The 24744-nt window shown below is 46.4% G+C and overlaps 1 long non-coding RNA gene across 1 annotated transcript; it reads right to left on the bottom strand.

Moving 5' to 3' along the window:
* Positions 1-14438: 14438 nt before the first annotated feature.
* On the bottom strand, positions 14439-18312 carry LOC147729880 (uncharacterized). Its single transcript, XR_015308352.1, has 2 exons — positions 16774-18312; positions 14439-16206 (listed from the first exon to the last, which is right to left on the bottom strand). It is a non-coding gene; the product is annotated as an uncharacterized LOC147729880 (long non-coding RNA).
* Between the last annotated feature and the right edge of the window lie 6432 nt (positions 18313-24744).

Raw genomic sequence — 24744 nt, forward strand, 5'->3', positions numbered from 1 at the left:
AAAGGGGATGACCCCCTCCTTAGCTTATATATGGGACAGCACCTTACAACCCGCGGCCCCCCATTTTGCGAATGCCACTCCATCCATGCCAGGACTAAAATCCGGGTTAGATACCAGAGGCGTCAGTGGGGACGGGAAGGATGTTAAGTCATGTGGTATGCGCACCCGATCCCACTCCTCCAGAGGCGTTCTCGTGATGAAGGAGGCATAGAGATTATGGGGTCGATGCTGCCGCCGCAGGAAAGGGACCTCCTGCAAAGTGCGACCCGCCACTGCTTGGTCTTGGAAGAGCCAATGCTTCTCCGACTCCCATTTACTCCACTCCAAGAGTGTCCTCAACTGCGCCGCCTGGTAGTATAGTAGCAGATCCGGAAGGCCCAATCCTCCGTGTTCAGGAGGCAATGTTGCCAGGCACAGCTTCATGCGCGGGCGCCGTCCATTCCATATGAATTGGGCTAGTTCAGCTTGGATTTGACGAATCCAACCGTCCGGCGGTCTCATAGGGATAGCCCTGAATAAATACAAGATCTGCGGTAGAATTGTCATTTTGACCGCTGCCACCTTACCGAGCCATGACTACGGAAGGTGCTTCCATCGGCCGAGCTCCGAACGAATCGTCTGCCTAAGTTTCGTGTAATTAAGGCGGACCGTGCTTTGTAGTGTAGAGGCTAGTTGAATACCCAAATAAGACCCTGCAAGTGCACCCTTGTGGATGCTGCCAAGGAGAGGTCAAGTGCTACAGATTTGTTGAGGTTAACTTTAAAACCAGACACCTCAGCGAAGGCATCCAAAACTGCCACACAGGCCGGAAGTGATGCACGGGGGGAGGAGAGGGATAACAGAACATCGTCTGCATATAAACTGATAGTATGTTCAAAGGCTCCCATCTTGATTCCGCTAATCCCCGGGTCAAGTCTTATCGTTTGTGCCAGGGGCTCCATATATAAGGCAAATAACAAGGGGGAGAGTTGACACCCCTGCCTCGTGCCACGTTCTATGGGGAAACGGGGTGATGAACATCCATTGACTCGAACCGTTGCAGAGGGCCTCGAGTAGCAATTGAGCACCCAAGCGCGGAAACGATCACCCAGGCCGGCCCGCGCCAGGACCCGCTCTAGGTACGGCCAGTGGACGCGGTCGAAGGCCTTTTCCGCGTCGATGAATAAGAACATGTATTCCCCCTCTGTGCGCGTGGCTTTTTCTATGAGATGCAGCGCCCGTTTGGTGTTGTCAATGGTTTGACGTTCCGAGATAAATCCCGTCTGGTCAGGGTCAATCAGTCTCGGCATCAGTGGGCCGAGTCTCGCGGCAAGGATGCTCGTGTATAGTTTCAAATCTATATTGAGCAGCGAGATGGGCTGATATGCATCGCATCTCGAATGGTCTTTCCCTGGTTTAGGGATCACGGAGATGGTAGCATCTAATAAGTCCTCCGTGATCGCTCCGGGTTCTGAGAGATGATTGAACAGGGTGGTAAGCAGCGGCACCACTTGCGCACAGAATTTCTTATAAAAGAGGGCTGTGAAGCCGTCCGGTCCCGGGGCTTTCCCCAACTTGAGCCTGGCAATGGCCGATATGACCTCCTCGGGTCTGATGTCACCCTCCAGGGCCGCTGCCTGATCTGTAGTGAGTGCCGGGAGCTGGGCAGTGTCCAGAAAGATGTCGCCCACCTCCCCTTCCAACGTGGCCCCCGAGTACAGCGAGGTGTAAAAATCACTGAAGGCGGTCGCGATCTCCCTATCTTCTGTAACTAGGCGTCCGCCAGGTGTTCTGATTTCCTTTACCGCTTGACCCTGGTGCTTCTCCCTGAGTGCTCGCCCCAGGAGGCGCCCGCATCGATTCCCCCCCATGTAGTACATGTGGCGTACCCTTAGTGCCGCGAATTCCGCCCTATCCTGGTCCAGCGCGCTCAACTGTTTTCGAGCCAGGGTCAATTGCATCCAGATCCTCGGGGCGCAAGTCCGTTGGTGCATGCCCTCCAGTTCCCTGACTTTTTGTGTCAGTTCGTCCCTTTTCTCCGCCCGCGCCCTATTCTCCGCTGCGGATAAGGCTATGAATTCACCTCTCAGGACCGCTTTTAGCGCCGCCCAGTGTATTGTCGGGGAGGTGTCTGTAGTGTTGTTGTGTAGCAGGTAATCTTGTATCGCGCCTATTATTTTCTCCGGGATTTCCCTGCGGTGCAACAGCGTGTCTCTGAGGCGCCAGCACCGTGAGGGCCGCTGTGCTGGAGGGAGAAGGAAAGTCGCCAGCAGGGGAGCATGGCCTGAGAGGGAAGCTACGCCTATCTCTACTGTGGATGTCAGCGCTTGCAAGGAGGAGGAGGCCAAGAAGTAGTCTAGCCTGGCATATGTGCGATGCGCGCTTGAAAAATATGAGTAAGCCCTGATGCCAGGATGGAAGCTGCGCCAGAGATCCACCATACCCAGCTCCCGCAGTCTCGCTAGCCCCCCTTCTGACAGAGACCCGGCCTGTGTAGAGCGCTGCGCTGACCTATCTAAAGTGGTGTCAAACACCAGGTTAAGGTCACCCTCCATTAGGACATGTCTGTCTGCAGAAGCCGCCAACAAGCTAAGCGCATCATGAAAGAATTTTTCTTGTCCCTCGTTAGGAGCATAGACGGAGCAAAGCGTGAATTCTGAGCCCCCCAAGGAAAAGTGGTATGATAAGAGTCTCCCCTTTATCTCCGCTCCCTGTCTAAGAACCTTCCTCCGGAACTTCCTCGCGACCAATATTTCAACCCCAGCTTTCTTATGAGGTGTGGACGAGAAGAACTGGTGCGGAAAGTTGTGAGCCCTCATTCTCATGCAGTCTTTCTGTAATAAGTGCGTCTCCTGGAGGAGACAGATGTCCGCCTGTGTGTGCTCCAGGCAGGACAGTACCGCCCTTCGCTTGATAGGGTTGTTGAGACCCTGCACATTTAGCGAGAGGATGCGTACTTCAGTGGAGGCCATAAGTCATCGTCCGCACCGCCCGCTCTGAGCTCTCATGTCGGCCTTCAGTGCACCCAGCCTCGCGCTAATCGGGCTCCCCCATCACGTTGAGCCATATCCCGCCGTGATCAGACACCTGCAACCCAGGATACCGAACGACCCAACTCTGTAGTACTCCCTGGACCTGGAACTCCTCCCTCGCCAACCCATGATAATGAACTACCCCTACCCCACCCTCTTTCAAACCCCCATGCTCCCTCCCCCCTCTCCCCTCCTCTCCCCTCCACCCCCCCAACACCCCCGAATTGAGAACCACCAAACATAGTGCCACAAAAGTACAATACTGTCGCTCATCTTTCACAGATGAGTGGAAAAAGCAGGGGAATGTGTCCGGCTCCATCGAGTTCCCTCCCGCTGCCGACCGCCGAAGCAATCCATGTCCAGCCCGAGGGGTCCCGGGCCCCTGGCTCCCGCCCGTCAGCCGTTATCCGTTGCTGCCAGCTCCAGTGCCGCCGTCTAAACTGCCGCTCTCTGACCTTCTTGGATCTCCTCCTGGGGTGGGCGACGCGGCCTGCGCCGCCGTCTCTGCTGCCGCCATCGGCTAGTAGAGCCAGTCTCCGGGCCGTTCCCAGGTTGCGAGCCTCCCTCCGACTCGGGTTCCTCAATGCCCAACAACCGTCAAGCATCAGCGAGGGACCGCAGCTGGTGCACTTTATTGTCCCATTTAAACACTAGGCGGAACGGTTGTCCCCAACTATATGTGATAGCAAGGCGCCTCAGTTCAGCAGTGACCGGCCTGAACGACCTGCGTTTTTCCAGGGTGATGGCGGCTAGGTCCTGAAAGAGCGTTGGTGAGTGGTCGCCATATGTGATGGGGCCTAGCTGTCGCGCTTTGTTTAGGATCTCCTCTTTGGTGCGAAAGTCCTGGACGCACACCAAGATATCTGCTGGCAGGGCACCAGATGCCCTGGGTGGCCCCGTCCGATGTGCTCTGTCCAGATTTATAACGGAGTCAGCCGGCCGGCCCAGAATGTGGTTGAAGAGGCCTTGTGTGAACTGGAAGAGGTCCGCTGTGTCTGGGGTAGGCTTCACCCCTCGGATTCGGATGTTATCCCTTCGAGAACGATTCTCTAAGTCTTCAACATGCGATTACAAGACAACTTGTTGGTCGTGAATGCGGATGATTTCTTGCTGGAGCGCTTCCATCTCGACATCCCTGCTATCGCTCTTCGTCTCGAGGTCTGCCACCCGCTCACCAATGGCGTCCGTGTCCCGCCGCAGCTCCCGAATCTCTCCCTTCAGTTCCGTCTTAAGGAGTTGGAGATCCTCCCTTAGGCCGCTAAACAGAGACTCCAAGAAGGACCTGGTGACAGGCTCATCTGTGCTTTGGGGGCTTTTGCCCGGCGAGCCAGCTACTGACTTGGCGGGCACCGCCTGGGGTCCAGCAGAGGGAAGGTCGGTTTTCTTCCCCATAATGGCAAGAGTGAGTAAGTCCTTAATGGTCCTGTCTTTGCGCACTCTGCCAGCAGCCATACCCCCCAGGCCCGCCAACAGAACAGGGCGGGGCAGGGCAGACTGGGCCGACAGTACGTCGCGGCTCCAATATCTAAGTCCTTTATAGTAGGGATGAAGAGACCAGCCCCAGCGGGCTGTCGTGGGGTCCCTCATTGTTACGTGTTCTTGCTTCCAGGGGTACGAAGCGCCGGCTCCCCCCAACAGGCCAGTCAGTCAGCCGAGGGGCGCACGGGTCTTCCCCCCCCCCCCCCCCCCCCCCCACCCCCACCCCCAGAGATGGCGTTCAGTGTCCAGCCCTGGGCAATACGGCCCGTGTGGGAGGGCAGGGTGCAGGACCGGGCCAAGTCACAAAATGGCGGCCCACGGCTCGCAAAACCCGGGAGGCCAGGAGGCAGCCGACCACCACCCAGGTGAAGGACAGTGCAGTGCGCGCGGGGGCCACCAAGGTAACCGCTCCATCGTGGAGTCTCCACACTGCCTCCGCTGGCCCGCTACCATCCGCTGTGCATACGGGGGGCCCTCCCGCACACCTTCAGTTCCCGGGGATCGAGCGGGTACAAGGCTCCGCACCCTGCTCTTGTGCGCGCTGAATGGTAGGAGCGAGGCTGCAGGGGTGGTGCGTTGCCCCAAATAGGGGGAAGCAAAGGGGTAGGCCCAGCGAGGGCGCTTCACGGGCTGCAGCCACTCATCCCACAAAATGGCGGCCCGTAGAGACAGTCAACCACGGCCGGGATCGAGGAGGGCTCCAGGCGCGGTGCACCGCGTAGGGGCTGCCGGCGCTGTCACTAGCTCCCCCCGGCTGCCCCCATGCTACAGTCTCTAACTGGTGTGTCGTAGGGGGGGTCGTCCGGTCACCCCTCTCTCCTCACCTCTGACCTCCTGCCGGTCGCATATGCCGCTGTACCTCTCCCCGCCGCCGCTCACTAGCAGCTCTGCTCGCGGCCCAGGAATTCCGGCAGTGTCGCTAGGAGAGGACAGCAGGTCCGCAGAAGCTCCCGCCGAGGAGCCGCGGGGGCCTCGCGCACAGCCGCGCGGGTCGGACCTGCCACTGCCCGCCGGGGATGCTTCAGCGTCGGCCGCCTGGCTCCGCCCCTCGCGGCCTCGTTTTCGCCGTTCCGGCCTCCACAGGCCCCAACGGGCTGTGTCAAGGCCGTCACTCGCACATTGGAAACAAGGACAGACGCCTGTTTTCTATCGGTACGTCCCCAGTCTGACGCGATAGATAGATAACCCCGTGTAAGTGTGATTCACTACTATAACTTATGCCCCCCTCCGTCCTCTTTTCAGAAAATTGAACACCGTTCCTCCAGAACGAAGGACAAGCAGGGACTCTCCGGCAAGCCTTGAACCGGATGAAGCGCAGGTAAGAACACCGCTCAGGGCAACTAAGTTTGAATGAGGCACAGCGATTGCTAGATTCTAAAACCGCACACGTATTTCTTTTTGATTTCAGCTACTGTGAGCATTCTACTTTCTAACCTTCTTGATCTGCTGCTTTTTGAATATTGATGAATCTTTGGTCCATTGGCTAAGGTAGGATGTGGTTCCCACTGGATTTTGAGCCTCTCATTTGTAATCGTGTTTGAACACTCCCCCCTAAGCACTCTTTTATTACTTTTACAGAACCAATTGGTCCTGAGGAGAACCCCCCTAATAAGTGGGGTTCGAAACGCGTCGACCACTCTACTCCCGTATTTGGTCTTTATTTGCTGTTTCAAAGACAGAACATCTTTGAGTTTGTTGTGAGAACGACTCTCCCTGTGTAAATACACTTAAAGGACTGTAAAAATTGCATCACCCAAAGGGATTTTCTCCATTTTATGTTTGACCAAATACGTGGTTCCATCTGGATTTTCTTGTTTCTTTTTGTTTATTGATTATGATGTTTTGTGTATGAATGTTTGTGGATGACTGGAAGGCCATGCTTGATTGAATGTCTGAAATATTCATGTTTTGTACTTTTGTATTGATTGTATATATGAAACTGTTTGCTTCTCCTTGCACTCATAAAAAACAAAGCAAAAAATATTTTGAAAGAGAATAAATCTTGATACGTTTCTAAAGAAATCAAGCAGGTGGTTTTGCTTTATTTCAAACCCCTATTGTCCCCCCAGTTTCGTGGACTAACTTTGTCTCAGCATTGGCTCTCGTGTTGTTTTTCTAGTTAATTTGGGCTCAGCCTTGCTGAGTTAGGAGTCAGGACCCTGTGTAGTTGTTTTGGCTTATTTGCGGGCAAGTGCTCGCGAGGTCCTGTTGGGCAGGTTTTTCCTGCCACAGGGTAATTGTTGTTTGAACTGTTTTGTTATGCCCAGTTTTGGGACAGTAGTGTGAGGTCATATTTGATTGTTTCACTCTATTCTTCGATCTTTTTCTTCTAAGTTTTCACTTTCACTTATTATTTCTGTTTGGGCGCACTTGGTATGGCTGAAGAAGACACGCTTGCTTTTAGCGAGGAGCACATACGAAATCTAATGAGAGACCCCCCAGTGTTTGCTTCTGCATCCCTTAGCCTCACTGCCAACACACAGAACGAGTCGGACAAATTAACCCGCCTCCGCAAAAAACAGATCCGCACGGATCTTCACGGCCATTTTTTACTCCAGCACCTTCGTGCAGGAACAATTCCATCAGGACTAGTCATCAGACACATTCCAGTTGTTTTCACGGACGACCCGGAATACAAAAAAGGATTCAGTGGAATCGAGACTAAATGCAGTCGGGACCTTATGGTCCTTACCATCGAAGCAGCACATAGGATTTCCCAGAAAGAACTGGAGGAAATTGCCGCCCTACAGAGGGAAATCGAAAACAACCAACTCATCTCGGACTCTAAAACCCTTTTGGAGAAGATAGAGAAAGAGATCCTGGAATTTAAAGACTTTACTGTCACTCAAAAAAACAACAAATTTGAAGTTGATAAAAAGAGTTTTTCGCTAGAATCCATCTATCCTTATTTAAATAAGGACTTTTATACCCGAGCGGACTCACGACGGTATCTACAGGACAATCAGGGAAGGTCACGCCAGAAATACCTCACCTTCTCTGACACATCCTCTTCATCGGGAAGTGAACCTGATAATTCCAATAGACAATTCCAGAATAGGAACGATAACCGACAGGGACAATACCAACAACAGCAGCAAAACCAGCAGCCTTTTTTAGGACGGGGCCAACCGAAACCCCGGGGCCGAACGTGAGCACCTCAACCATGGGAAATGAGGACACGTCAGAAATTCTACAAGAATTAACCACTTCTCCGATTTTCAATCTCTCTGACAGAATTCTGTCATCTGCTGAAAGATCTATACTCACCAAAGGCCTTAACTTCGTTCCATCACGCCCTACGGATTACGTCAAAATGAAACTTGAGACGCTTGAATTTTGCCGTAAAATACGGCTCAAAACATTTTTCCAAGACTCTAATGAAGAACAACTAGAGGAAGTCACAGGTTTAAAAAGGAAATCTACATTTTGCCCCAAAGGCCCGAAGATCCCAAAGGAAGTTATAACATTTGAAAACACCATACTATCTGGAATCTCAGACTTGGAAAAAAGGAAAACCTTTGTGAAGTACAATATATCTAAGACTGAGAGAGATGCACTTTTGTCAATCAAGAAAGATGAAACAATTGTGGTCAAACAGGCCGATAAAGGCGGAGCGATCGTCATTTGGGACGTGAATAAATACAAACAAGAGGTTCATCGTCAATTAAATGACCAAGCCTGTTACAGACGGATAGGTAAGGACCCCACTGTGGAAATTAGAAACCAATTGTTTGAAGTCATCCAAAAAGGCTTTGACGAAGGATTTGTTGGACCCAAGGAATTATCATTCCTACAGAATAAGAACCCTCGAACTCCGGTATTCTATGCCCTTCCAAAATTGCACAAAGATGAGCATAATCCACCAGGCCGCCCGATAATATCGGGTTGCGACTCTCTCTTTGAACCGGTGGCTAAATATATCGACTTTTTCCTTAAACCATTTATCGATATGATTCCAGCCCATTTGCAAGACACCACCGCATTTCTAAATCGACTAACCAACACTACCTTCGACCGTAGTACCCAGTTATTGGTTACCCTTGACGTTGTGTCGTTGTACACACAAATACCTCAAGATCAGGCTCTGGAAACCATGACTTATTTCTTGAATAGTCGAGAAAGACCAGTAAGGGTCCCCACTGAATTTATACTGGATTTATCCCGATTTGCACTACAGAAGAACTTTTTCACATTCGACTCTGAGTTTTTCTTCCAAACCAAAGGGGTAGCTATGGGCTGCCCCTTTGCCCCAGAGCTGGCCATAATGTTTATGGGATTATATGAAGAGAAATTCATATACAACAACAATCCCTACAGCTCCCGCATCACCAATTATATGCGGTATATCGATGACGTGTTCCTGACCTGGACTGGCAACCAGGAAGAATTGAGTCAATTCATCGAATGGCTGAACTCAAGAACCATTGATATTCAATTTTCAGCCACAGCCTCCAATGAGTCCATAACATTTTTGGACGTTAAAGTGGAATCTACAACACAGGGACTCACAACTACCCTATTTCGAAAACCATCGGATAGAAACAAGGCGTTACATTACACCAGCAACCATCCACGCAATTTGATACAGAACCTTCCTTACGGACAATTCTTACGAATTCGTCGTAACTGTTCAAATAAGGAGGAATACTTCAAACATGCCGGAGAGCTTAGAGAACGTCTCATGCAAAGGGGTTACCCCAAAAAACTTTTGAGGAACTCTCTCAAAAGAGCCTGGTGGACTCCTAGAGAGACCCTATTGGAAAAGAGAGCCAAAAAAGATCTCAAAAGACTTGTCTGCGTTACCACATTCTGCCCAGCAGCCAACCCATACAAAAAACTGATTCTATCTAATTGGCATTTACTCAAAGGTCTCCATGAGGATTTTGTTTCCCCCCCTCTGTTCGCTTACAAAAAAGAAAAGAGCATAGCCAATCATGTAGTCAGAGCTGCCCTCCCCACAACCAAAGCACCAACTTTGCAAAGCCTATTCGGACTCCCACCAACCAAGGGCCACCACAAGTGCGGAACGTGCACTTGCTGCAATGAGACAATTGAAGAATCTGTTTTCAGTATTAATAACATCTATTGGAAACATGAAACGTTTACAAATTGCAAAAGCAAAAATGTAGTTTACGCCATTGTTTGCCCGTGCCCTTTGGTGTATATAGGGAAAACTACACAGGAAGTCCGAAACAGGATCACCCAGCACAAATCCAGGATCAGGAAAGGGGTTGAAAATGCCCCACTGGTCAACCATTGGTCTAGGATGAAACATGAGCAATCTGACCTGAAATGGACAGTACTCTCAAAAATTGAGAAAGATCCGAGAGGAGGAGACGTGGACGCGAGATTGTCCCAACGTGAGGCTTTACTCATTATGAAATTCAACACAGCGTCCAAAGGCCTAAATGAGATTGCTGAAATTTATAGAAATACCAGCTAAATTTGGCCCAGTCTAAGATATCTTTGGCATTTTTCCAATTTTTCCAATTTGTAGTTCCCGGCGGAATCCAAAAACTACAAGTCCCAGAATTACATGGGGCTATTTAACAGGAAGTTGCACTCCCAACCAGCAGCGATTTTTTCCGTCACTCGCACATTGGAAACAAGGACAGACGCCTGTTTTCTATCGGTACGTCCCCAGTCTGACGCGATAGATAGATAACCCCGTGTAAGTGTGATTCACTACTATAACTTATGCCCCCCTCCGTCCTCTTTTCAGAAAATTGAACACCGTTCCTCCAGAACGAAGGACAAGCAGGGACTCTCCGGCAAGCCTTGAACCGGATGAAGCGCAGGTAAGAACACCGCTCAGGGCAACTAAGTTTGAATGAGGCACAGCGATTGCTAGATTCTAAAACCGCACACGTATTTCTTTTTGATTTCAGCTACTGTGAGCATTCTACTTTCTAACCTTCTTGATCTGCTGCTTTTTGAATATTGATGAATCTTTGGTCCATTGGCTAAGGTAGGATGTGGTTCCCACTGGATTTTGAGCCTCTCATTTGTAATCGTGTTTGAACACTCCCCCCTAAGCACTCTTTTATTACTTTTACAGAACCAATTGGTCCTGAGGAGAACCCCCCTAATAAGTGGGGTTCGAAACGCGTCGACCACTCTACTCCCGTATTTGGTCTTTATTTGCTGTTTCAAAGACAGAACATCTTTGAGTTTGTTGTGAGAACGACTCTCCCTGTGTAAATACACTTAAAGGACTGTAAAAATTGCATCACCCAAAGGGATTTTCTCCATTTTATGTTTGACCAAATACGTGGTTCCATCTGGATTTTCTTGTTTCTTTTTGTTTATTGATTATGATGTTTTGTGTATGAATGTTTGTGGATGACTGGAAGGCCATGCTTGATTGAATGTCTGAAATATTCATGTTTTGTACTTTTGTATTGATTGTATATATGAAACTGTTTGCTTCTCCTTGCACTCATAAAAAACAAAGCAAAAAATATTTTGAAAGAGAATAAATCTTGATACGTTTCTAAAGAAATCAAGCAGGTGGTTTTGCTTTATTTCAAACCCCTATTGTCCCCCCAGTTTCGTGGACTAACTTTGTCTCAGCATTGGCTCTCGTGTTGTTTTTCTAGTTAATTTGGGCTCAGCCTTGCTGAGTTAGGAGTCAGGACCCTGTGTAGTTGTTTTGGGGATGCTTCAGCGTCGGCCGCCTGGCTCCGCCCCTCGCGGCCTCGTTTTCGCCGTTCCGGCCTCCACAGGCCCCAACGGGCTGTGTCAAGCCCGCTCGGATTCGGCAGGATCCAGGCACCGCCGGTCGGCGGTGCCGTCCCTCAGGGACACCGCTGCACTGGTGTCGGATCCCGGCACCCCGGGGAGCCACCCGGGGCCAGAAGGGATGCGTTAGAAGCGGTAGAACGGCGGCCAACGGCGGGAGCTCGGCGAGGCACGTCTGCTCGCACTGCCATCTTGGCCACGCCCCCCGGATCCTTACATTTAAATGTAAATGCCACAGAGGGAGACAAAGGCACACAGCTTGCCTTCTCTTGACCGGTACTTAAGAGAGGCATGCTTTTGCCTTTGTTTTGTCCCTGTATATAAATGAAGACACTCTAAGACTGTCATATGAGTTAGTCTGTCCCAGTATTTACACAAATAATTTAAATAGCACTATTTTATTTCTTTTATAGCACGACGTCATGAGGTCATTTGCATAGTGTCTTACTTGGTCAGTCCCCCCATTTCTTTTTATAGGACTTGTCTCCTTCATCACATTAACAATTGCTTCCATACTGTGAACCTCTCTCAACCTTAAAAAAGCTGCTGCAAAGCAAACCAGAAACCATGTTTTTAGGTCTCACCTAGTGACAGCTTTGTTTTGCCAGCCTAATGTTTTAAAAATGTTAAGAAAAAAATATATGCATTTTATACAGCCATTGGGCTTTCACATTTTGCTTCCGCCTATCACAATACATAGCACTGAGTAATGGTTCTGCCACTTCACTGTATGTGAAATGGCATTTTGCTTCTGCACATGTGTAGCTCCAAGGATAATAGGGCAAATTTTGCTTTTATTTCATACTTTTATTTTTGTAAAGTTATTTTGTATGATTATTATTTTAACAGGCATATACTCACCACATTCAGACTGTGGTACTTTCTTTCTTTTTCTTATTTTTACACTTTCAATGCCTGCTGCATATGTTTATGTAACACTTGTCCCAAACGCAGCATTACTTTGATTGTATCTGTCTCCCCACACTGCTTCTCACCAGCTCCTCCATTGCTCTCCTACACTTGCAGACCTATCACTTTATAAAATGTATTTATTTTGTTTGAAAGGCTCAGCAGGTGCTGTTTATTGATGGGCCACGCCACAGTACTGACAGTATTTTCACAATAAAAACATTTTTTATTTTCAGATTTGACTTGTGTCGGCCAAACTGGATCAGTTAATAAAAAAACAATATAGCCTATACCATCATTACGCATGTGCACGCCATTGGAATGAGAGTGGCCGCATCCTCGCTATTTCTTCTGTTTTCTTTTTTTCCTCCTATGCCACACAGATCCTGTTGCTGCATAGCATCAATAAAAGTGTCTTACAGATCGATTACAACTAGAATGTTGTGTTCATGTAACTTTTACCTGTCAAATTTACCACACTTTTGAAAATTTAGACTTGGTGGCAGAGCTTTTTCTCCATGGCGCCCGCTTTCTGGAATCGCCTTTCTCGGCCCCAAGAACCAAAACCAATCTATCATCATTTATAAATAATGATAGAACCCGTATTTTTGCCTCGCTATAAAATATATGTTGCAAGGTACCTAAAAGGTAGAATTATATTCACTTTCTTCCTAGAACAGAGAAACCCTGCAGGTAATGTTATATACTTTACAAAATCAAAACAAAATGTCCAGTGTTTCTTTATATGTTTAATAATTTATATCCAGGTGATACTGAGCATTCTCTTTGACTGAAAATTGTTGTTCCTTTTTCGCCTTCATTAATGTAGTATACTAGAGCACATCAAACAAATGCATCAACAGGGTAGATAGCCTCTTTGTGCCATACTTATCTGTTACTTTGATGTACAGTACACAATGTGCATTAATAATTCCAAAGCAAAGGCAAATATGATCTTGTCTTGCAGTTTCATTTGGCCTATTGCTAGGTATGTCTCTTAACAACCAACCCAGCTCAATAATGTCAGTCATCTAAACATTATTTATTTTATTACTGATTCTCTGCAGAATCCCAGGTCTCGTGTGTGTGTGTGCGCCAAATCCTGTTACACATTACAATATATTGTGAGGCGTTCCTTTGTTTTCAGTTTTAAAGAATGATAGTTTCTGTTTGGAAGGCAATGCCTTTCCTGTTACTTGCATATTGTTGCAATGTTCTTTCATGGATTGCAGCAATGCTGACACCGCGCCGAAGAAATCAGATAACAAATGAAATATATTTGAAAGTATTTAAATGTATAATTTCCTAACTTCTATGTTACATTTCAGATGTGCAATATACAGATAAATAAGCCTTTGTGTTTCAGATGAATAGCATTTTACATTTTATTTCAAATTCTTTGTCAATATCCGATAGGAAACAAAATTCCAGTTCTTTATATATATTAGTTACCAGCATTAAGTGAGGTACTGCTAAGAGTCTTTTTAAAAATATATTCTCTTGTTTTTGCATTTTATCATTGTCCCCAACACTCCAAATTCCTGCCCCATATGTGGCTGCGGCAACTGACTTAGCATCATATAAGGCCAGTATCTCTTTGATCAGCTTAGTACGAAGCTTAGAGGTGAATCTAAACATATCCTCATTATTCCTTCATATATTTGAGGTACTAATCTTTCTATGGTGTTTCAGACCCTCATCGGAGACCTGTATACCTAAAAAGCTGAAACACAATTGTGCTTTGACTTTAGTTGCCCTTCATGAAAAAAAAGGGACTAGACCTCTCCCTACTTTGGCCTCAGCTCATAATAAAGGCTTTCCCTAGTCTTAATGTTCCTAGCTGGGACATTTTGTTGCATGTGATTAATATGATTCTGCTCACCCTCTCGCTCTCTCCTTCTTGGATTTCATGATAATTACTGATGTTGCCACGTGTTGTTAATCAGTATTTACGTGGGGATGGTGAGAGAAGATTGATGGAAATTTTTACGGTGAACTTCTATGGAAAAATGCTATGCGATTCTCAAAATGCCAATAAAGTTTTTGTTTTTTTAAAAAGGGTTTCCCTAAATGAATTTTACATTTGTTTGCTTCCATGTGTTGTGTAAAGGTGTTAATCAGATTCTGCGGACATTTTGGAGTGAAGGCCAATAGGGCCATATCATCAGCATACAAGAGAACTGGAATTAAGCTGAGCGCTACCAAACTCTGGGGGTATCTGCACCAAGGGATTGTAGTTTATCATTGACACCCTTTATATAAAAGGGGAAGAGGAAAGATGCAATGACACAGCCCTCATTTATTTATTTATTTGAAAAGGTTTATAGTGAGAACAAGACCCAAATAGGTATCAGAGCGCTGTACAGAGTTGTCTTCAGCCATTATACAAAACATAAAGGAGGTAAGTGAATGTACAACCTGTGGGACAACATTCAAGTTTAACGAGTAGGGTGTAACAGAGGCGCCATAGAGCACTCAGAGTAAAACATCACACAATAGAAAGAACCAAGATGTGCGGTGAACATCAAGGAATATTAACAAAAGGGGATCAGGCAAAAATCAACGAATGATGCAGTTAAAGGAGCTATCGAGGACTCGGCCAACAAGAAAGCAAAAAGAAGGTAAAACGTATAGAACATCAGTGAGAATACGTCAAGAATTTGGTTATTAACAAAACACACAAACATGATCAGTGTAATTAACGTTCGTTCATTAGTAGTCTTTAGACCAGTTTTTTAAAGGAAGTAGTGGAAGGATTTTATCTGATCTCGGATGGCAAGGAGTTCGAGATTCCAGATTCTCGGACCAAGACCGGTGAACGCACGGTTGTACGATCTTTTCTTTTTGAATCTTGACTTTTTCAAGAGAAGGGTGGATGTACTTCTGAGGTTCCTGCTAGAGCCCGATAGCGCAAGTTTATTTGCTAGGTAGTATGGGGTATTGTGGTGTATGGCTTTATGAGTCAGACAAGCAATCTTGAGTCGGATTCTAGCCTCAATAGATAACCAGTTTAGCTGCAACAGGTCGGGTAAAATGTGATAAAATGTCCTAGATTCCGTTAAAAGCCTGGCTAAAGCATTCAAGGTAGCACTGAGTGGAGCTAAGCTGGCATCGGGAAGTCCTGCGAGGGTCACCAATCCATTTGCCAATCTAGGGATAACCAGGGATTGTACCGCCAACCTGAGGTCTTCGTGGGGGAGGAATAGTTTGATTTTATTCAGTGTGTTGGGTTGGAAATTGGCTCCCCTAGTAGTAGCGCTGATATGTGCTTGTATATTTAAATGTTTATCCAAGGTGACACCTAAAGATTTAGCAGAGTCTACAACGTGAGGTGCGCAATTCAGACCAGCTGGTTGTTTAATTCAGTCAAGGGTAGGAGCTGAGTGATTAGGTGGTGTGATCATAGGAAATTCAGTTTTGAGAGTATTTAGTAAGAGATTGTTCTGGGCTAGCCATTGTTGAGTTTGTGCAAGTGCAGCATTTAAAGTTTTTATGTCCTCCTGTGATGAGATCTTCAGGTACAATTGAGTGTCATCAGCATACATGTGGTATTAAATGTTGGCTCTGTTCAGAATGACTGCAAGATGCTCCATTAATAGATTTAAGAGAGTGGGCGGGAGCGTAGAACCTTGGGGGACTCCAATCAGGACTGGGGTACTGGAAGCTAGGGCACGATTAACTTTGATCCTTTGGTGCAGTTGTGAAGGGAGGAGGCAAATAAATGTAGGACCGGGCCCGACAATCCCATCCTATTTTGTAGGAGATCAATTTTTCATGTTTGATGGCATCAAAGGCTGAGGACAGGTCTAGAAGGATCCGGGTTTTGGTCAAGGGCTCTCCCGGCGTCATCAACTATGTGAGATGGATCCCCCTCCCTATCTTAACTGTTGTGTTAATTCCCCCTGTGGCCCATATTGTACTTTCAATGTTAAATTACTATACAGATATGCCAGAAGCGAAAATTAGATCCTTAGGGGACCCTAGCAAATCCATACACTTCCACAATTTATTGTGGTCAACCAGACAAATGCACAGGTAAGATCTACGAAACACATAGGTAAACTACCTTCTTTAATGTATGTGGGGAGCGCGTGGCTACACGCTCCACTTCCAGGTGCACTGCGCATAGGGATTCCAGATCCCGCTTCGTTTTAAACCATTCAAACTCTTCTCAATTATTACTGCGTTTTTCACACTTATTTTTCATTCTTTTGTCGTTTCACACATCAAATCCAATCCACAAGTATATCGTCCTGTATTTCAGAAACTTCTCATATTTCCTTGTGTCCATCCGGACTTCTTTGAAAATAAGATCTTCATACACATAATAGTTCAGAGCAGCACTCTTTTATTTCATTTCTTTCCGACCCAAGAGGTGCACGATTAGAAAAGAGGTCAAGTTAAGATTCATGGTTTAATTAAAACGAAGCGGGATCTGGAATCCCTATGCGCAGTGCACCTGGAAGTGGAGCGTGTAGCCACGCGCTCCCCACATACATTACTGAATTTGAGTGTATTCGGGCTTGCACAATTCTGGGTTGCACGCAATTGGTCAAAAGTTTTCGGTCGAAGTAAAAACTGAATATAATGGGAGAAAATGGTGTGCAGACCACCTACATGCATTGTAAACTACCTTCTTTAGCCATAGTATATTTTCAAACCAGGAGGTTCAAATGAAGGCAGTGTTCGAACGCAACAAGACATTTCCTAATACCATATTGGGCATTTGTTAAAATATTATTTTCTTCAGCCCATACTTCCAGTCTTTCTAAAATAACCCATCCCAATAGCTTAGCTGATGAATCAAGCATAGTGATGGGTCTATAAAATTTTGGGTCATTCCAGGTGCTTTTCATTAAAAATAGGCACGATTAATGAATGACCAAGATGAGTGTATAAATCCAGCCCCCGCTGCATTTAAAACCTTGGTTAAGAGGGGAGCCCATACAGCAGGAAGAGACTTGTAAATGTCCATCGGACACTATCAGGGTCCGGGGACTTCCTCAAAGGACTTTCATTCAATGTCCTCGAAACCTCCTCCAAGGTACAGACCACAAAGGTTGACAGTAATGCCAAAGGAGTCATAATCCCTTTGTCTAGTGCCTTGGTTGAAGAGAAAACTGAAGCAAAATGGTCCACCCAGTCTGCCACCATTATTGAAGATCCAAGGTTGGGCCCGATGCCCTTAGAAAATAATGAGGCATTTATTGTCTTCCAGAAGAGTCTACTATCCTTGGTCTCTGCCGCCTGTACTCTTTTTGCCATGCTTCTTTTTGAAGTTTTTTTATGCCTTTTTAAATCTAGACCTACCGACCCAAATAGCCTGTAGCTCCCGAGATTAGAGTGTAATAATTTAATGAGATTATTAAGGGCCTGGGTACAAGGTCGATTAAACCATATTTTGTTCTTTGTCCCTTTAGTCTTACTAATCCAAAATTAGTTCATGGAATTGGAGATAGTTATATGGGTTTCCATAATCTCCTCATAGTTCTCCTCTGAAGCCAAGCCACTCATAAAAACATCCATATTCCTAACTACCAAGTCACTTAAAAATCATGAGGGGTTCACTCCTGTCAATTTCATTTTGGTATCACTCTGCCATACTGCGATAATGTTTGACATTTTAACTGTTGCAGCTTAATTTGTATTACTAATATCACTGGGTTATGGTTGCTTATGCAATTTCCTTCCACTTGATAATCGTAGGGTCTCATTCTTTTGCCCTTCAAGATGAGAATATGATCAATATTGCTGTTACTTCCTCTTCCACTAAAGGTTGAGGGTTGAGTTTCACAACTGGGGCTATAATAATCTGCCAAGGCTAGATTATATTTAAGCTTCAAATGGTTTATGAGCAGAGTTTAAAGTGATCCATATCATTACCCTTGGTGTCTGTTCAGCCACACATTTGTTTGGAAGGAAAAAAACATTTAGTGACATTAAAATCACCAGCCCAAATCAGGTAGACATCCTTGGATTGGAATAATGATCAATGACCTAATCCAGATCCTTTAACCACCTCAAGCCTTGAAGAATCAGAGGTATTGTTATAAAAATGTATTCCTATATTATCAGGTTTGGCATGCGAAGTTAATAGCAACAATTGATAATAGGGCGACAGTAGAAATGTTTTGCTTACTGTTAATGTTACTGTGGTAGAGACCAGTACGAGAAGACCTTCTTCTCCTATTTGATTGGCTGGCTGCAGTACAATAAGATGTGAACCCAACATTGTCAAATGATTTAGTGAGCCAAGTTTCTTGGATACACTTGATTTGGGCCTCGTTCACATACTTTACCCAATCAACTAGACATGGTTTATTGGCTGCTCTAGCAATGTTCCATGATTCTATAAATATTTAGGATAGACCAGGACCATCAATGGTGAAAATTTCTTCGCCAAAGGCTCCCTGGACACCATTTATCAGTTGTACACTATAAGCTGTTAACCCCCCCCCCCCCCCCCCCACCCCCACCCACCCAATTCCACCCCTGGCCCCCCAAAAGGCCCTGGCTGTTCTGCAAACTAGGCTCTGGTAGTATGTTTTAAGATTGGTAATTTAAATAGTCATTTTCCATGCATCCCCAAATCTTCCTTTATAATGTTTATTTCTTACTTTTATGTACTAACTATTTAGGGCAAAGCACGAAATTATTATTTAATGTATGCTTGCAAACAGTCTGGGATTTTATAGAGGTATCATCTTTCTAGGAGTAAACTGATGATATGCTGCAGGCAGTGCTGATAGATGGGTTAGGATGGGGTATCAGTCAAGCATTGCCTAGGTGATGTCAGAATAAGGGAAATGCACGTTAAGCCTAATAGGTGCCAAGACAGAAATTAAGTTTTTCGGCTCAAACATCACCATCACCTTTTAAATAGTCACATGCCTTTGGTCTATCACTCAAGACACCACACTAAGTCAAAACTCTGGGTTTTCACTGTGACCAAGAGCTCTCACTGCAGAGGCACATTTTAGAAGTCAACAAAGGGCAAAAATAAAAAAAAGAAATCTCATGCTATTCTTGAATGTCCCCCCTCCAGTAATTATAGCTGCCACTCTCTATTTCAGATAAATTACGGCAATAGTCTATCAGTTTCCCAGCCCACTTTTCTGCCAGACTCACACAAGTACAGATAATATCAGACAACCCAATATGCCACTGAAAACCAAAAGTCCTATTTCTTCAAGGCTCACTTGCTTGCATTGACTGCTGGTGGAGTGGAGTATACAGATTAAGATATTGACTCTGGCAAGAGAAGAGGTTCATTCTGCATAATTTGCATCTTCTTGCCACAAAATGATGTCAACCCTGCTGCATAATTTGGCCCTCTCCTGTCAAATAATTCCAGTGGCCCGAGTATAATTGAAAAATAAAGCCATTTTATTTTAAATGGAGAAATTTAATTTAAATGGAGAAATTTAAAGTGCAGGCAAATGTTCCATATTATGAATGCAGAAAATGTTTCTGCACTTTAAATTTCTTCCATTTAAAACAAATTATTTTATGTTTGTTATATGTGTATAGGTGCCACATATGGTCGAAAGGTATGTCCTGTGCTGCAAGTACTGTACACAAGCTCTCAGTCATCTTTACAAATATATCCTATTCATAAGCACACGTTCATACATCCCCAAAGATCACACTCTCACTGACGCACATGGCAGCCCTGTTATAGTGCCCGTAGTTCGAAGTATTTTGTTCAAACCATAGTATCTGCCTCTGTGGACATTAGACTTAAAATCAATGGAGCTGCGTTTAGGGGTGACCTTCAGTAGCTCACAGTGGTTTTCACTGACCAGAAGTAGCTCTCACTACAGAAAGTGTAAATGTATTTGAGCTTGTAATGCGCACTGCTACCCGTAGGTTTCCTGGCGCTGTATAACGCTGGGGAACCCGTCCTGGCTTTCCCTGTGAGATGGTCCCTATTGGGCACCCTAAGGTGAAGCCAGGCATCCCCGGCGTTGATGGGGCCGTTTGTGGAGATTAAGCAAGCTATTGCCCAGAGTTGCTGAGTGGAACCCATGGTTAGAGTGACACAGAGGCGAGATTTATTGAGCCCGCTGACATTGGCCCAAACACCCTGCCGGGAATTTAACCCTGGTCCCGGGTCGTCCTCTGCTTCTGGGTCTGCCGCCTCTAACCAGTGAGCCACACTACTCCACACTGCCCAAAAGGTTGGAGACCCCTGCTCTACTGAGATACAAGATACAATGCAACATGTAACCTGCAGTTGATGTTGATGCCCAGCATTTGATCAAGAGGGCTAGCTCTGTGAAACAAAGATTGTATCACGGGTAGATAAGAGCCAAAATCCCTGCAAGCCAAGTAGCTGAAGAAAATTATCCTGGTATCAGACGGCGTCTGACAACATATCTATGAAAGGACTGCGGTATTTCTGAGTGAGACAGATCTCTCTGGAAGCAGTCCTATTGTTGGACAAACCATTAGGTGTGGGTGACATGCTCAGAAACACACTCCAGGTCACAAGCACTGCAGGTCAGAAAAATAATATTACACATTGAGCCTTGAACTATTTCGCCAACTTGTTTCTTTTTTGTAGACATTATTGCATCAATAATCAACAGTGAGGGGGCGCAGCCAGCCAAGATGGCGGAGCGGACATAATCCTCTCAGATCAGTTGCAAGTGATTTTGAAATATGTAAGAAATTACCTGAGAACTGGATTCAAAAGGGCCACAACAGAAACACATATTCCCTCGATGGTGGAAGCAAGCAAATTCTGTAGTACCGGAAAATGCAAGCGTACGGTGCAGCAGGATAAGCGGAGGGCCCAGCTTCTACGTGGTTGGTGTGGTGAGGTAAGCGCAATGCCGGGAGGGAAGCGCTGGCAGCAGAGAGGAGACGCCAAGGGCCTACTTGAGGAGCGGCGAGCGACAGATGGGAGCTGTGGAGAAGCACACATCAACGCAAACTGAGGACCTGAGGGGAGAAGAGCCACGGGCAGGGTTGGGAGCAGCGGCGTGTACGGGGCACTCTATCCCCAAGCACAGATACCGGGGGAGGGGGGGGGGGGGACAGGCCCAGTTCACAGAGGACTGTTGTAGTGAGCTGCCTGAACTTGAAAAGGCACCTGACACAAAAGAATGAAAGAGAGTTTAAAAAACATAAGGCTGATGTTTTTCTAGACCTGGGAGGTTCTACCACTGAAGCAGGGGTAGAACCTAGAGAGAGGCCCAGCAAGCAGTGGTATCTGAGCATTAATGATAAAGTAGGCCCTCTCCTGACCCTGAGATGGTGACCGACTGAAACAGTGAGAAGCACATGAGGGCACAGAGATAAGGAGCTCACGGGGGCAACCTGGGGCCTCGACAAGAAGCACTATACTCTGCCCAAACTTATCTGACCCAGCTCATAAGGGAGCATCAGAGAACTAAGGTAGATGAGATAAGCAATCACCCGGGTGACCCAATATATAGAGCGAGGCTTTTGGGCAACGCAAGTAGAAAGCTGGGAGAACCAAGACTTCACTCCACTTAAATGGGATGCCCTACATCAGACTACACACAGTCCAGAACTCCTGCCTCATTTATGCCTTCAAAAAAATAGCAAGCCAACAGGCTCTCCAACTACTTTGCCCCAACAGAAGCAGATAGATACTCCCGCAGCAAAGCGGATGCCGACTCAATGGCCCTCACGAAGGAGATTCTTTTATCCTCCCTGAATGATTTAAGTAAGGAGCTACGGGAAGAACTAAAGTATGATATGGCCTACTCTATGGCTGCACTGAAGCAGATATCTCAGAGAAACTATTGGCCCTCTGGAACGTCATAGACTCGACAGAAAGCAGGGTAATGGACTTGGAAATCAAAACAGCGAAATTGGAACAAACAGTTAAACACAAGAAGGAAACTACGGCTTCCCTTCAGGCACAACTACAGGAGGCTATACTCAAAGGGGAAGACTTGGAAAATATGTCCCGTAGGGAAAACATAAGTATCCGGCACTTAGAAGAAGTAGCGAAGGGGCCTGACTTTGAAGCCTTTGTGCAGGGACTAATTGTGGAACTACTAAACACCCCCACAACTGATGTTAAAATCGACAGGATCCATAGAGTGGGGACAGCATCACCAGGGGAGAAACAGCAGCCAAGAGACGTTCTTTCCAAAATGCACTCATTTAAAACTACATAAGCAAGCTTACAAGCCGCACTGAAAACTGAGACAGGGTCCTTTCAGGGAGCCTCTTGTTCACTGATCCAAGATGTGTCCCAGGCCACACTGGCCCGTAGTCAGCAATTCCGCTCTGTTACCAATAAACTTAGGTCTGACAACATTAGATATAGATGGACTTATCCGTTCAGGATATCCTTTGAATTCCGGAACAGAAACCATCACTTCACAGACGAGAAAGAGGTGAGATGTCTGTTGGGGCTCTCTCTCCTGAAGAAGAAAACACTCTGAACGATCCCCTAAGTAAAAGAGGAATTGCATGGAGCATATCAGACAGGGACAGTATCAAGGTAAGGCAAGATCCCTACGGGCAGCACCAAAGCAGGACCAAGAAAGACCCCTTCCAGGACTCATAGTTTTAGTAAGCCATCCAGAAAATAACAACGCCTTGCAACTCTGGCCATTCCACTACCCCAGCGCTGGTTAACCTACGACCTCAACAAGAGGCAAACCAATACCATAGACCTGTGTTTCCCAAACTGTGATCCGCGGACCCCCAGGGGCCCGTGAGAGATTCCCAGGGGGTCCGCAGGACTCGAGTGCCTGTCGTAGTGAATAATTAAACGCCCATGCGTCCTCACAGCACGCAAGAGCAGTGACACAGATGGCAGAAGGGCACACAAAAACGAGTGGAACAGAGGGCAGAAGGGCACAAAAAACGAGGGGAAAACAAGTGGAACAGAGGGCAGAAAGGCACAAAAAACGAGTGGAACAGAGGGCAGAAGGGCACAAAAAAACGAGTGGAACAGAGGGCAGAAGGGCACAAAAAAACGAGTGGAACAGAGGGCAGAAAGGCAATAAAAACAAGTGGAACAGAGGGCAGAGGGCAAAAATAACGAGGGAAAAACGAGTGGAACAGAAGGCAAAAGGGGCACAAAAACGAGGGAAAAACGAGTGGCACAGAGGGCAGACGGGCACAAAAAACGAATGGCACAGAGGCAAAATACAGAATAAAGAAATATAGGGGCAGCTAAGAACAAGGGGCAGCGAGGGGAACAGAAGGGAAAACCGGGCAGAGACACTGGGCAGCGAGGGGCACAGGAGGAAAGACCGGGCAAAGAGAGCATGGGGACAGCGAGGGGAACAGAGGGAAGAAAAAGGGGCACGGACCCCATACAGGCAGCGGGGGACAACAGCAGTCACAGACACAACAATGAAATACAGGCAATACAATAAAAGCAATAAAACGTTGAAAGGCACATGTGTATAGGTTACCGTTACTTGGCAGGAGGGTAAAAATAGATGCAGCCAGGAACATCAGTAGGATTTTCGTGCTGCTGTCTGATTGCTCACTTTCCACAAACCCTTGGGTACCACTAAATAATACACTGCTGTGTGCATGCATACATGTCTATGCCAATAGACCCAATTCAGGCCGTCTCCCTCTTGAAATTGCCTCTGCTTAAAAAGGCGTTTAAAAAAATAATAATTTTAAATTGTACAAATTGCTTGGGGGTCCCCGGCTTCCAGTAGTGATTCAGTGGGGGTCCTCAGGAGTCAAAAGTTTGGGAACCACTGCCATAGACAATCAGGTCAAGAACTCTTACATTAAGCTTGGACTCTATGAAGAGTTGGACGTCACTGGCCCAATTCACCCACCATGGACCAGGAGGGCGACTCGCCAAGTCTAACACAGGGACCTGATTTCCCTGTTTTGTTATTTTGTGCCTTTATTTTTTTTCTCGGTTAACAGGTACCCGGATGCTTTACGATACGACATAAGTGTTCCTCAACACTCAATTGGCGGCAGGCAGGATGAAGGGGCTTAGGATAAGGGGGAGACTATAGAGGAGGGGTTGGCTCACAGGGTAGTCCCACACGACCAGCAGAGCTTCTAAGGAGGGAGGGTCCCTTACAACAGTGAATATGACACTCACTACACTTTCATGGAACATAAGGGGTCTTAACTCCCCGAATAAGCGGCACAAACTTTGGAAATATCTCAATGACCAGCACTATGAAATAGTGGCTTTACAGGAAACACATCTAAAACGATCAGAGGATCATAGGTTGGACCACAAGTCATTCCCCATAATATACAAATTGTAGGCCTCGACGAAACACAATGGGGTGGCACTATTATTCCATTCCGCTACAAAATTTCAACCCAAAGATTACAACACAGATAAGGAGGGTAGAACAGTAATGGTGAAGGGGGACCCACAGGGACGACTGTGTACAGTAATAGCCACCTATGCTCCCAACACAAATCAGGGATCTCACATTAGCAACTCGTTAACTCTCATAGGGGGTTTTGTGTAGGGAGATATCATCCTCATTTTAACCTTATATGGCATTCGGACAGCACACACCCACATAGGAATCAAACAGGTACATTCGCCAAAGGCATTACACAGGACTTCCATGATCTAGGTTTGATAGATGCATGGAGAACACAATACCCTCAA

The sequence above is a fragment of the Lissotriton vulgaris genome, chromosome 2_1, assembly GCF_964263255.1.
Source record: "Lissotriton vulgaris chromosome 2_1, aLisVul1.2, whole genome shotgun sequence".
In the NCBI taxonomy this organism is placed as follows: Eukaryota; Metazoa; Chordata; class Amphibia; order Caudata; family Salamandridae; genus Lissotriton; species Lissotriton vulgaris.